The sequence below is a fragment of the Nyctereutes procyonoides genome, unplaced genomic scaffold, assembly GCF_905146905.1.
Source record: "Nyctereutes procyonoides isolate TBG_1078 unplaced genomic scaffold, NYPRO_anot_genome, whole genome shotgun sequence".
NCBI lineage: Eukaryota > Metazoa > Chordata > Mammalia > Carnivora > Canidae > Nyctereutes > Nyctereutes procyonoides.
The window spans coordinates 13,241,245-13,257,521 of record NW_026575121.1 but is presented as its reverse complement, the minus strand read 5'-3'; positions in this window follow the sequence as shown (position 1 = coordinate 13,257,521).

The following is a 16,277-nucleotide window of genomic DNA, read 5'->3' as shown; positions in this document are numbered from 1 at the left end:
ATTCAACTGTTTAGAAATACAGTTTTTTTCTAAAACAATAATTTCTGAATCTAAGCCTTAACTTTACTGATGGCAAGAGTTTTTATTCAAAACTGGTTTCTTACTCAAATCTATTAATTTCTCAGCAAATTTGGCTCCATTATTTCAACATAGATTTAAATTTTTCACCAATATTCCCTATCTTTACAATGTTAAAGTGGGAATAAATAGATGGTACTTTCTGAGTGAAATACTGGCAGACCAAACAGCATAATTTTGCTGATACTCTTCCCAGTTTGTTGATCCAATGAGATTCAGCTGTTTAGTCCCTTAGATGAAGTTTAACACATCATTCTAGTAGTATGCATCTTTTTTGCATTCAGCAGACACTCACAATCCTGATTACTTCTAACTTTTCTATATCAAAAATAGGAGAAAAAACTTTGTTGCATCACCACTTTGCCTTTTAGGCTCTGAAGAAAGCTTACTTATAAGTAAACATATTGTACTGCCCACCTTTCTCACACTTCTAGAGATTGGAGTGAGGTGAAAAGAGAATGGTCTTTATATCATTTCTAATTTACTTTTTGTCAAAACATTTATTTTCCTTGCATCTTGGAGTTGTTTTCTTCCTCCCTTAAGGGCATAAAGACAATAAAAGCATAATGCAGGATCTTGTTTTACTAACCACAATTTTTTTTGCATAAAATTTTGACAAACTGACAAAAATCATTGTTTAAAACAAATAAAAACTGTGCTTACTATACTGACTTTCATAAATAGATATGGTAGAAAGATGATTAAAAGCAGAAGAAAAAAAAAGCAGAAGAAAATTCATCTCCTTGGGAAGACTTAGATCCCAGGAAGGAATATGCAAATAAAATGCTAAATATAAAGCATAAATGATGATTGTAAAAAAATTAATAATTCCTTTTGAGTTTGAAAAGTTTTCAAATTAAAAAAATACATTAATACACAGGAGGAAGGTGATGAGATTTAACTTGTTAAAACCTTTGTGTTACTTAGAATGAGAAGATAGATACTGATTCACTTCAAAAAGTGAGAAAAAGTCACTTAAAAATTTCTATAGTAAATACTTTTAAATGGGATTATACTGTTCAACTTTAAGATGACTTGAAGAAAAAAGTATGTGCAAAAAAATTCAGTACAAAAAGAGAAAAGAGGGAATATATATGGAAAGCCAGAGGGTAGGAGAAACACAAATAAGATGGTAGGCAAATAAGACAAATTCAGTCAAAGAAATAAAAACACATTTGTGTAAATATAAACAAATAGGTCAAAGAAGAAAGTATAACACAAATTATCAGCAAAAAACAATAACTTCTGGATCAATGTAATTCGGTTAACTACAACAAAAATAGACCACAAGATCATTTCAATAGATGCAGAATATATGTTTGAAAAAAAGTCAATATTCATATTCATACATGACTAAAATAAATCTCAACAAACTAGGAACAGAAATAATTTTTTATTCTGGTAATATATCAATGAAGGTCTATAGTAGTTTTAACTTTTTTAAAAAAATATTTTTTTTTTTCTTTATTAGAGAGAGAGAGAGAATCAGAGGGAGAAGCAGGCTCCATGCAGGAAGCCTGATGTGGAACTCCATCCTGGGTCTCCAGGGTCATGCCCTGGGCTGAAGGTGGTGCTAAACTGCTGAGCCACCGGGGCTACCCCTAACTTTTAATAAAATATTTAGTTACTTTTCCCTGATTCTGAAATGAAGGATGCATAATACCATTTCAATACTTTTCCTTGAGGTTCTAGCTAGCATATTGAGGTAGCAAAGGTCAAGAAGAGATAGAAGATATTTCCTACTCATTTTTTCTCCTTTCCCCTTTATTCCCTTTCACTATTTTTTATATTCAGAAAGGGAGACAGAACATGAGAGACTCTTAACTCTGGGAAACGAACCTGGGGTGGTGGAAGGGGAGGTGGGTGGGGGGTGGGGGTGACTTGGTGATGGGCACTGAGGGGGGCACTTGATGGGATGAACACTGGGTGTTATTCTATATGTTGGCAAATTGAACACCAATAAAAAATAAATTTATATAAAAAAGAAGAGATAGAAGAATAAAATGAATAAAATTATCACTCAAAAATAATTTGATTACGTTTTGCTAAAATTAACTGAAATTACCTACGTAAATAAAGAACTATGCCATATCCTAGCCATAGGATCTAATATCATAAAAATATCAGTTCTCTCAACATTCATCAATATAGGTTCTAAAAACTTAATGAAAATAACACAGGTTTATGAGAAATCTTAAAAGCTGATTCTTAATATATATGGCAGAACAATGGCCTGGAATAATCAAGATATTTAAAAGGACAATGAAAAAGATATAGCACAAAATATAGTTTACCAGCTATCAATCATTGTCATAAAGCTACAGTAAGTAAGGCAATATCTTATGGGTGTAGGGCAAATGATTTGATGAATGCATCAAAAATAGACTCATGTAGGGACACCTGGGTGGATCAGTGTTTGAGCATTTACCTTTGGCTCAGGGCATGATCCTGGGGTCCTGGGATGGAGTCCCACATCAGGCCCCCCACAGGGAGCCTGCTTCTCCCTCTGCCTATGTCTCTTATGAATAAATAAATAAAATCTTTAAAGAAGTAAGGAAAATAATAGACTCATGTAATGAAATTTCTGAATTATGACAAAGCAGCAGGTCAAGTGAAAAACATTTGTGATAAGATTCACTATATTGAAATTAAGTATATTTGGCTGTACAGAATAGAGAACATTTCAATACATACAGATAATAAAGGATAAAATCCCTCCTAAACCAATGAAGAAAAACACAAGCTTCCTAATTTGGAAACAGGCAGCTATTTTGAAAGGGATATTCCCCAAAAAGAAACCTGTATGTCCTATAAGCCTGAAACTACTTGACATTAGTTATCAAGGAACCACAAAGTGAACCCCATTAGAAACACACCAACTTGGCAAACATTTTAAAAGTTTAATAAGTGTTGGTAACGATGTGGAGAAACAGTAAAACATCCACTATAGAAACCTGTGAATTTCCTAAATCCATTTTGGAACCATTCTTGCATCAGTTAGTAATTTTAAAAATTAAATACTTCAGAATGCAGTAATTCCATAGTTACATTTATTCCAGAGATGACTTCTACATATGTGCCAGGAAAAAAAAAAAACACAAAGAAAGTAATAACCGAAACATCCATCAACAGCAGCACAGGAAACAGATTGCAATAGAGTCATATATAGGATACCATATGGAATGAGTTATGCTTTATGAGAGGATATTGATAAATCTCAGAAACATACTATTAACTAAAAAGAAAGTCTCAGAGTGCATATATACTCTATTTATTTAAATTTCAAAAGCTTAGAAAATGCAATATTCTGTTGTTAAGGATATATATATGTGTGTGTGTGGCAAAATCATAAAGAAGAATAATACAATAGCAAACACAGAATGGTCTGCTCCAAGAAGGAAGAGAATGGAACTGAATCCAGTGCAGTGCACAGGCTGTCCAATATGATTTAAAATGTATTTTTTCTTAAGCTAGGTCATGAATACACTACTATATTTTGCATGTTTTTCACCCTAATATCTAATTTTAATAAATAAATGCATTATCAATACAATATTAAATATTGAATATATGTTTAGTAACTATTAAAATTTAGTACAAATATTAAAGACAATGAGCTTTTTCAAAATCAGAAAATTTGTCAGCGAAATAACATATCAGATACAGGGCTAGTTTCCAAAATCTATAAAGAACTTATTAAACTCAACAGCAAAGAAACAAACAATCCAATCATGAAATGGGCAAAAGACATGAAGAGAAATCTCACAGAGGAAGACATAGACATGGCCAACATGCACATGAGAAAATGCTCCGCATCACTTGCCATCAGGGAAATACAAATCAAAACCACAATGAGATACCACCTCACACCAGTGAGAATGGGGAAAATTAACAAGGCAGGAAACCACAAATGTTGGAGAGGATGCGGAGAAAAGGGAACCCTCTTACACTGTTGGTGGGAATGTGAACTGGTGCAGCCACTCTGGAAAACTGTGTGGAGGTTCCTCAAAGAATTAAAAATAGACCTGCCCTACGACCCAGCAATTGCACTGCTAGGGATTTACCCCAAAGATTCAGATGCAGTGAAACGCCGGGACACCTGCACCCCGATGTTTCTAGCAGCCATGTCCACAATAGCCAAACTGTGGAAGGAGCCTCGGTGCCCATCGAAAGATGAATGGATAAAGAAGATGTGGTCTATGTATACAATGGAATATTCCTCAGCCATTAGAAACGACAAATACCCACCATTTGCTTCAACGTGGATGGAACTGGAGGGTATTATGCTGAGTGAAGTAAGTCAATCGGAGAAGGACAAACAGTGTATGTTCTCACTCATTTGGGGAATATGAATAATAGTGAAGGGGAATATAAGGGAAGGGAGAAGAAATGTGTGGGAAATATCAGAAAGGGAGACAGAACATAAAGACTCCTAACTCGGGGAAATGAACTAGGGGTGGTGGAAGGGGAGGAGGGTGGGGGGTGGGGGTGACTGGGTGACGGGCACGGAGGGGGACACTTGATGGGATGAGCACTGGGTGTTATTCTGTATGTTGGTAAATTGAACACCAATAAAAATTAATTTATTAAAAAAATAAAACTTGTACAGATATTAAAAAAAAAAGAAGAAAATCTGGCAGCGGTAATCTAGGTAAAAAGAAAATAAAACCAAACTAAAAACCTAGCCTGACATTTTTTTTTTTTTGAGAGAGAGAGAGAGAGAGAGCACCCATGGGAGCACACGGTGGGGGGGTGGGGTAGGGGAGGGGCACAGGGAGAGAGAGAATCTTAAGCAGGCTCCAGCCCCTCCCAGAGACTGAGGCTGCACTCCATCTCACAACCCTGAGATCATGACCTGAGCCAAAATCAAGAGTCCCATGCTTAACTGAGCCACCCAGACACCCATAGCCTGGCTAAATTTAATGGCAGGATTCAGTATTTCATTTTGGTTACACTGGTTCAAGTGAAGAATCTCTAAGAGGAAATATGATGGGATGATACAAGATTAGCACAGTCTGTCAGATTGCATTGTGCTTAGACATCAATGCTGAGGACTGACTTTGATTCTACTAGTGGCTGGATACTGTATATTTTTCATCTGCAGGGCTAATGTGATACTAATGGATAATTATTATTTAAAATATCAATAGTCATGCTTAATCTTTTCAACGTTAATAAAATGTTTAATAATAAAAATTGCCTAGCAGGGCAAAGTAGGACTTTGTGGAATTGGAGATTGACTTTGGAAATTATTGGATAAAATTCTCAGCAATTCTTTTAAGTCTTGCAAAGTTGAACTCCCTCCCTTCCATTGTGAGTAATCTTTGTTTTATTTAGCAAGATTGGATGAGAAAAATATACTGACAATGTTCAGTTACAGTGTAGAGTGCCCTTGGATTATCATATCTGCTTGTGGTCTTTTACCAAATAGAAAATGGAGAATAATTCCCTCAGGCCAGGGATAATACCCTCTTGAGTGGTATTCTCAGAGGAACTCACACATACATAGTAAAGACTATAGTGCCTTGCCCTTAGCAAGCATTTAATTCATTGTTATTAAATTATATGTTAAATCCTTTTCTGAACATTCAGGGATGAAATACACTGTAGGCAATTAATAATCATTATTGACTATGTAATGAGTGGGGAAAATGCAGTCATAATAAATTATCCATCTCCAACCTCAGGAATTTATGATCTAAGAAATCTATTATTTCAAAGACAAATTTAATGATGTATACATCTTTGAGGAAATACGTAATTTAAATGATGAATATAACTGTTTTCCCAATTTATAGGTTCTCTTCCCAGATTCCTCACCTAAATTATGGGGATCAAACTCCCCAATCCAAAAAAGAAATAACAAAACTGTTGACTCCAATATCCTTGAAGAATGAAAATGCCAGTAAAATGCTTCAAATACAAACAATAGAATATAGAAAAGAAATTCTCATGCTGCTTAAGTAGTAAATACAATAAAAGAATTCCTTAAAGAACCCTTCAGAAATACTAAAGTACAAATATCCATCTTTCAGTTCTTTAGTATTCTGGTCCTGACCAAGGACAAATAAAGACCAGAGCATATTATCAACTGCTTTGTTAAAAGCTGAATCCCTCCCTTTTCTTTTGCCTGCAACAGAGCAGTCAGTTCCTTGAATGATAAACAAGTTTTTTTTTCACATGTGATCTGAATATATTTTAAGAGAAATAAAAAAATAAAAGTATGCTATTTGAAAAAAAAATCCCAGTGATCATCATATTGCAGAAAAGTGTTATTTCTGATACTGTTTTGTTTCACATTGTAGGCATTTGAAATTAATTTTTTAAGCTTTTGCTCTCATTTAATTAATCAGAGAAAAAAATTCCTATTTAATTTTTAAACAAACTGTTTAAACATTAAACACCAAGCCTTTTTTTTTCTTCCAAATATATAACCGATACAGAGGCCCTGTGAGAATTAGTTTTCAATTCTTCCATTCAATGTCTACAGTGCCCATGCCGCAAGATGTAAAAATAATTTGTTGGCAAATGCCACTGCTAATTAGTACAGGTAAAATCAATTGTAAATAACTCTTCATTTGTTTGTATATTTTGAAAAACTATTGTCTCTAAACAAATAAAAGTCATCCACGCATACACACTATAATAATAGCAGCAACAGAATTGGTGACAGTAGCTTCTTCTGGCTGCCTTCTGGTCTAGAAACTGACAGCATATTCATATTTTTATTATATTAATCAGAAGTATCATCTTCTGGGTTTAGAAGCTACATATTTATTATTCACTCACCAGATCTAGCCATACCATGGCTCAGCAGCACACTGCAATCTGAGCAGCCAGAAATTCTACTTTCTCCAGAGATCCTGATAGAAATAATGGCTTTTTTGTTTTAATTTTTTCCTCTTCAAATACAGGAAATTTTGTGTTTGTTAGATTTTCCAAATAACACTAAGTTTAATATTTTCATGGGACTGCATTCTACTTGTATTAATGTGGCTGCATGTGAAAACAGAGAGAATTTTTACAAATCTCTTACTTATCTCCCTGATAATAGAAAGAACTTTCTAAGGCCAGTAGTTGGCAGAAATATAGTATATGTTAAGTGTCACTAACAGGCCTCTTCACAACTGTTTGGGATAATGCTGTACTGCCTACATGTTTTTTTTAGAATGAGCTCATATCTGAGGAATGGAAATTTTTTAAACATCAAGCACAGAATGCTATTTACTTAGTATTCACTATTGTAAACAATGTCATAAAACTAAACAAAATGTGTACACTAAGAAAAAAGGAAAATCTTTTTTGTTAAATCTTAAATCTTTTTTATTTGTCAATGCTTAGATTTTTTTTAAACTATGCATTTGATTGAGGTAAATGAAAAGCATTTAAAATGAATTTAAGATTTGGTATTTCCTCATGTAAACTCTGTAAGTTTGAAGTACAAATCACATGGGTTGCCAGATTTCCAGAGTTTTATTTTAGAGAGACTCAAAAGCATTTGTCAGGAATATGAAAATTAAAGTTGACAAAATATATTTTGTCTCTAATCAGATTTTATCAGTTAAATATTGGGTAAGGTGCTGTTTCTCAAATAAGGAAAGCATGAGGTAAGACTGCTCCTCCATGAGATGAACTATCGAGAATTGATCACTTAAAGCTAATTTTAAGCAAAGTATTATTTCTAATTCAATAAATATATATAGCAAAAGAAAGTGGGAGCAAGGAAAAGAGGTCAAAGTACTAATACTACAATAAAAACAAAACAAAAAAAGAAACAGAACCATCATAATAATAATATTAATTTTTCAGTATTGCTATTATTAAATTCTAAACATTGACTTATACTACAAAACTGAGAAAAAGTTGAAGCTTAAATTTAAACATACACAAAACAATACAGATTGGTACTAACAAATGGAACATACAAAAAGTGGACATTCCTTAAGCAAAACCTTACTGAATTTAAATATTGTTTGTATTAGATCCATGATAAATAATAAATAGCTTTCTACTAAGCCAGAGAAGTCAAAGTGTTTCTACCTTTCTTCAAAAGTACTGCCAGGATATACTCCTCTTTATGGTACAAAAGGTTTCATATTGTATAAAGAAGGCACTACTATAAGTTAACTAGGTATTAGAATTTGATTCTAATTAGATAGGTTCTTAGCATCTGTAGCCAGATATGAAAATATGGCAATAACACAAATCTAGAAAGAGTACCAAAATCCATAGAAATTAGATTCCACTACAAAAATAAGTCAAGTGCATTTAAAGAAGTTAAATTTTCCTTTGGTAACTGCAATAATTTCATGGAATACGATTTCTTCAAAATAATCAAGTGAATAACAACATTTTAACCACTATTGACCTATGTGAACTAGACTAAAATGATCAAGGTGATTTAATAATATTGCAAAAACCACAAATCAAAAGAAAAAGTAGAAATAGGTATCTTTAGTCTTTGGCTAGATATAGCATAAATGGACGATACTGAGATATCACCATGGGAGGTAAAAAGATGAGATGAAGGTGGAGGTCATTGTAAAAAGAACAATTCCACTTCCTAGAGAGTAGTAAATTATGCTCTGGAAAAGCTCTTTAACACTCATTTAATAAAAACCAGATTGTCCAGAAATGTGTGCACTAGGCGAAGCAACAACCATGGTAAGGTGTACAAAAATGAAGGAAAATGTTATGCTAGGATTGCTTTTCTTCTCTGGGAGAGATCTCCCTGGGGATATCAGATAGAATTATTTAAGAAGACATCATTGTTGTAAGCCAGTTGGAACTGAGCTCAATGCTGACCCTTAATCCAAAGAGTGACTTCAGTTAAATTAGAGAGGGTATCTTAAAATGTTTATATTGCCAGTCAGGAGAGCTTTAATTCAATCTTTAGACCATTATAGTACTAAAATAATCTTATATTGGCGGTGTGATATAATTTGTTACACAAATTTGCATACTTCTAAAAGTGAAAGGTGGCTCTAAAGTACTATCACCTAATTAAGGAATAATCATTTACTTTATGGACAAATAGTTTTACTGTATTTATAGTTTTTTAAAAAAAGATTTTATTTATTTGAGAGAGAGAGAAGAGAGAATACAAGCTGGGGGAGAGGCAGAGGGAGAAGGAGAAGCAGACTCCCCACTTGAGCAGGGAGCCAGATGTGAGGCTGGATCCCAGGACCCTGAGTCATGATCTGAGCTGAAGGCAGACACTTAACTGACTGAACTACCCAGGTGCACTACTGTATTTATAAATTTATTATATATTTATTCTGAAGTTATTTTTGTGACTAAAAATAACATATATGCACACAATCTAAATCTTCTCTATGTTTATTATTTGAACATAAAAACTAATTTATGCCTTCTTTTAATTTAACTTTTCTAGTGGGTATGTATTCTTATCTCACTGTGATTTTAATTTGTTTTTTCCTTATTGCCTATTACCAGCACCTCTTCATATGTTTATTGTCATTCATATATCATTTTTCCCATGAAACTGGATTTTGTGTCTTTTTATTATCGATATGTAAGAGCTCTTTACCTCTCCTAAATAAGTTCTTTGTGATATTCATATTGCATGTATTTTCAGACTGGTTATTGCATGTATTTTCAATATCTTAATAGTATCTTTTGATAGGTAGATTTTTAAAGAACTGTAGTCTTAATTTATGTTTTGCTTTCCTTTCTTATTGATATTTTATTGAAATAATCCAGTATTAACACAAAATATTAATGGATACTTATATATCGCTGGTGTGAGTGTGGAATGGCACAACCAAATAGGAAGTTTCTTTTAAAGTGAAGCATACACCTGCACTAAGTTGCGGCTATTCCACTCCAAGGAATATATTCAAAAGACTTTTTAGTCTCTTTGTCTGTAAAAATATTTGCACAACTGTGACCACAACAATTTTCTTCAAATACCAAAACCTATAAATTATATAAAACCTCAAAAGAAAAATGAATTTGCCGATCTCAGGTAATCATATATAAAGGAAAATTCTCTGAAAAACAAAACAAAAAATCCCTCAAAACACAAAACTGATTATGTTAAGGGAAAAGATCTGAATTGTATGATTCCCTCTTCATGAAGATCAAAGAGAGGAAAATATTAATCTATGAATAGAAGGGAACTGTCAAAAATAGGCACCTTCAGGGAGCTGGTGTTATTTTTTTTTATTAAGCTCTTCAGGTATATTTATTTCCAAAAAACACTACATTTTTTTATTGTGTTAAGAAAATGTATTGAGACCTTGCCCCTTGACAAATTTTTAGGAGTACAGAACAGTATTTTAGCTAAAGACATGGTGTTCTACAGCAGATCTCTAGGACATGTTACATAACTGAAATAATATATTTCTTAAATAGCAGCTTTCCAATTTCCTTTCCTTCCAAGACCCTAGGAGCCATCATTTTACCCTCTGCTTCTATGGGTTTGACTATTTTATATACTTCCCATGAGTAGAATTATACAGTATTTGATCTCCCATGACTGGTTTCTTTCACTTAACATACTCTCCTCAAAATCATATATGTTCTCACATATTGTAGGATATTCTTTTTTTGAGATATAATATTCAATGGTGTACTTGTATTGCATTTTATTTATCCATGCACCCATTGATAGGCATTTAAATTGTTTCCACATCAAAAACAAAAACAAAAACAAACCCTGTTTGCACATCTTGACTCTTATGAATAATGCTGCAATGAACGTGGGATTTCAGGTATCTCTTTAAGACCTTGACTTCAATTCTTTTAGGTAAATACCCAGAGTTAGGAATCCTGGATCATTAGATAATTTTATTTTTAATTTTTAAAAATTTTTGAGTACCTTCTTACTGTTTTCCATAGAAGCCATGCTATTTTATACTCCTAGCAATAATGTGCAAGAGTTCCAATTTCTCTACATCCTTGTCCACATTTTTTATCTTTAGGGCTTCTATGTATTTTTGATTATAGCCATCCCAACAGGTGTGAGGTCATAGCTCAATGAGGTTTTTATTTACATTTCCCCCATGATTAATGATGGTAAGCATATTTTCACATACCTATTGACCATTTGTATGTCTTAGCAGAAATATCTCTTAAATTCCTTTGTACATTTTTGAATAGGGTGTTTTGTGCTATCATAAGACGGGCACTGAGGTGGGCACTTGACGGGATGAGCACTGGGTGTTATTCTATATGTTGGCAAGTTGAACACCAATAAAAAATAAATTTATAAAAGTAATAAACATAATAACTTTAGCATTTAAAAAAGAAATTCTTATATTTTTTAAATATTAATTCCTTATGAAGTTCTTTTTAAGTTCTTATAATATATTTGTCTGGCTTTTGTAACATGGTAGAGCTAATCTCAAAAAATGAGTTTGGAAGTGTTCCCACTTCTTCAACTTTTAGAAGAGTTAGAGTAGGATTGGTGTTAATTCCTTAATACCTTGGTGTTTGGGATGAAGTCATCTGGTTCTGGCTTTTTCTTTGTTGGGGATTTTCATTACAGATTCAGTCTTCTTACTTGTTAGGTGTGTTCATATTTTCTATATCTTCATGACTCACTCTTTGTATGTTATATGTTTCTAGGGATTTATTCATTTATTTTGTTAGCCTGTGTGTTTATTTGTAATTGCTAATGGTGGCATTTTATGATCCTCCTTGGCATCAATGTAGCATCTCCCATTTCATTTATGAATTTGAGTTCTCTCTCTCTTTCATTAGCTAAAGTCTTGTCAATTTTACCTTTACAAAAACCAATGTTTGGGATCCCTGGGTGGCTCAGTGGTTTAGTGCCTGCCTTTCGCCCAGGGCGTGATCCTGGAGATCCAGGATCGAATCCCACATCGGGCTCCCTGCGTGGAGCCTGCTTCTCCCTCTGCCTGTGTCTCTGCCTCTTTCTCTCTCTCTGTCTCTCATGAATAAATAAATAAATTAAAAAAAATAATGTTTAGCTGATTTTTTCTATTTTTAAAAATTCTGTATTTCATTTATTTTTGCTCTAATATTCATTATTTCCTTCTTTCTGCTAACTTTTGGAATAACTTTTTATTTTATTTTTTCTAGATATTTGAAATTTAAAGTTAGGCTGTTTTAGATCTTTCTTTTTATTCTCTTAATGTAGGTATTTTTTCACTGTGAACTTCCCTCTTAGAATTGCTTTGTGTATTCCATGCATTTTGGTATGTTTCACTTTCATGGTTGTTTGTCTTAAGATAGTTTCTTTTTCAAGAGTCTATTAAGTTTCATGTATTTGTGAATCTTCTAGCTGTCCTTCATTGTTAATTTTTAGTTTCATTCCATTGTGGTTAAAAATATATTTTATATGACTTCAACCTTCCTAAATGTACTAAGAACTGTTTTGGGGATCCCTGGGTGGCTCAGTGGTTGGAGTGTCTGCCTTTGGCTCTGGTTGTGATTCCGGGGTCCTGGGATCCAGTCCCACATCAGGCTCCCCACAGAGGGCCTGCTTCTTAAAAAAAAAATTGTTTTGTGTCCTAATATGTGATCTATCCAGAAAAAGCTTGTATATGCACTTTAGAAGGTGTGTATTTTGTAGCTTTTCAATGGAATATTATATATATGTGTCTGCTGGGTCCATTTTTTCTTCCGCATTGCTCAAGTCCACTTTTTCTTTATTGTTTTCTCTGAATGTTCCATTATTGAAAGTATATTAAAGTATCTTATTATTATTAAATTGTTGTCTATTTCTACTTTCATTTCAGTCAATGTTTGCTTTACATCTTTAGCTATTCCAATGTTTGATGCATATGTCTTTCAAATTGTTACATCTTCCTTGTAAACTGAATTTTTACCATTATATAATGCACTTTTTGTGAATTCTGACAGTTTTTTGACTTAAAGTCTCTTTTTCTTTTTTTTCTCTTTTTTAATTTTGTTAATAAATTTATTTTTTATTGGTGTTCAATTTACCAACATACAGAATAACACCCAGTGCTCATCCCATCAAGTGCCCCCCTCAGTGCCTGTCACCCATTCACCTCCACCCCCCCACCTTCCACCACTTGTAGTTCGTTTCCCAGAGTTAGGAGTCTTTATGTTCTGTCTCCCTTTCTGATATTTCCCACACATTTCTTCTCCCTTCCCTTATATTCCCTTTCACTATTATTTATATTCTCCAAATGAATGAGAACATATAATGTTTGTCCTTCTCCGATTGAAAGTCTCTTTTTCTAATCACAGTACCCCTGCTTTCTTTTGGTTACTACTGCATGGAATATAAATATTTTTCACTATGTTTATATATGATATATATTATATATAATATGATAAATCAAATATAAATTAATATTAATTTAATATATTAATATAATACATAATATGATATTGAATAATGTATATCATATAATATTGAATATTTAATATATAGTATATAATATTGATATATAATATATAATATTGAATAATATATATTATATTATAATATTCTATGTTATATATAAATGTATATAATATATAATTATATAAATAATTATATATATTGTAATATATAATATATTATGTACTATATTATATATATATATTCATTAGGGTGCAAGCAGATAGGACAATTAAGACTATAGGACAGCACTAAATACGATTTATACAGGCATGAACACAGAGCAGGAGAAGATATAGAGTAGCAGAAGCAAATCCAAAATATCTCTTAAGGATTCAAACTCAAGAAAATTTTTTTTTTTTTTTTTACTAAAGCATGTTTTTTTCCTCCTTCATAATAAAGTTCTTAACTTTGAGACCACAAAACTTCATCTCATCTCTAGATGTTCCCAGAGCTGCGAAGCCCTACACTAGTATTTATTTCAATAATGACATTGACATAAAATGATACTAGCATTGCTGGGAAATTATATAGCACTATAGCTTTAATGAATATAGTTAGCATTTTTAAATGGGGTAATCTTTGTGAATTTCTTTTTTTTGTTGTTATGGTTTAAATAAGCCCATCTCCATATAATTCTGCCTCTTTTTCTCCCCTCATTTTTTCCTCTCTCCATGTTCTAGTAGACCTACACAGGATATTTTTAAAAATCAATTTACAACTTTAACTTCTCAAGGCCATTTCATCTATCATTAAAATAAATCCTTACTCTGGTCAGTACTTCTTACCCAAAGGCCATAATATTTAATTACACAAAGCTTACTTTAAATTCTAGAAGACAAGTTATGTTTTAGAGGATGTATTTTTGTCTGTGTGCCAGATAGCATGGTGGTTTTTTGTTTTGTTTTGTTTTTAAGATTGTATTTTTATATTCATGAGAGGCTCAGAGAGAGAGGCAGAGATAGACAGAGAGAGAAGCAGGCTCCTCACTGGGATCCTGATGTGGACCGGGATCCCACCCTGAGCCTAATGCAGATGCTCAACTGCTAAGTCACCCAGGCCTGCTGATACCATGTTGTTTTGACTAGTTGTATGAATATTCGGATACCATGGAGAGCAGAGGTCAACAAACTTCTCTGGTAAAGTGCAATACCCCACACCTGGGGCTTCTATGAGCTGTTTTCATTCCTGTTGCCACTACTCAAAACTGCCATTTCAAAGGGAAAGCACCCATAGATATTCTCAGTAGTGTTAATTCTAGCAAGGCAATTATTGGTAGTAATCAATGTTATTAGTAATATATTAGGAAATATATTAACAAATATATAATATATAGCATCAGTGAATTAACAGAACATGGTAGAGCAAATAAATCCATCAAAAAATGGGGGGGGAATATATGGATAGGATGCTCACAATGGGAAAAACACAAAAGGCTAATAATCATGTAATATAATATTCGACTTTACTAATGATCAGAAAAAAATATAAATTCAAATTGAAGTAACACCGAAGTAGCTCTTTTCACTAATATATTTTTTTTCTTTTTACCAAACTTAAAGATCAACCCTGCTTCCCAAATTGAATGATATCGGAGAAAAAAGATGATCATATACTTACTGTGTTATACGTAATTGGAATAGCTTGTTTAGATAGCATTACTAAAATAATGCAATTCTACTTAAGAATCCCATCTAATGAAAATAATTACTCATATACAGAAACACACACACACACACACACACACACATCACAGTAACTAAACAAAAAAACAGTACCTGTAGTGTTTATCTGTATTAGTTTGCTAGGGCTGCCATAACAAAGTATCACAGACTACATGGTTTAAAGCAACAGAGATCCATAATCTCATAGTTTTAAAGGCTAGAATTCCAAAATTTGGACACCAACAGGGCTATGCACCCTTCTGAAGCCTGTATAGGAATACCCTTTCTTTCCTCATGCCAGCTGCTCATGATGGCTGCCATTCTTTGACATTCTTGACTCACACCTCTTTAATCTCAGCCTCTGTTGTTACATGGTATTTTCTTCAACTGTTTCTCTTCACATCATCTTTCTTTTCCTTGTAAGGACACCAGTCATATTGGAGTGAAAGCCCACCTAACTCCAGTATGAATTCATTTTAACTAATTACATTTACAATGGCCCTATTTAAACAAGTTCATATCCTGAGGTAGTGAGGGTTAGGACTTCCTTATCTTTGGGGGAACAGAGCTTAACCCATCACACCATTACTCACATATGTTTGATGTATCTAAAACTTGAATACTATATAACTAATAAAGAATGAGCCAAAACCAATATATGCTAAAATGGAACAATGTTAGTAATATATTTTAATTGAGAAAGAAGACATAGATCATTATGTATAATACAATAATTTCTCCTTAAAAATAAGCATATGCATATACTTTTCCTTATGGATTTAATCTAATTATGCATTATGTGTATAAAATGCTTAAAAATATATATCACATCTATATAACCTATTTATATGAAGCAAGATGCAATTTTTAAAATGCTTGAAAATTATGCAACATGCTGTATTCACAAATTGGAGAATGAGAGATCAAGTGAAAGAGAATTTACATTTTCAACTCTCCTTAGATTGGGTTGTTCAGTTAAAATAAGCAACAAGTAGGGTGGATTACTTGAAAATTTGAAACCACAAGCAATAAAAAAGTAAATGTGACACTTATTACTAAAGTGAGGCAATGTGTAGATTAATTTCTTCCTCTCCCTCAGAAAGGAGGGAAGAAAAGGGAAGAAAGAAAGAAAGAAAGAAAGAAAGAAAGAAAGAAAGAGAAAGAAAGAAGAAAGAGAGAAAGAGAAGAAGAAA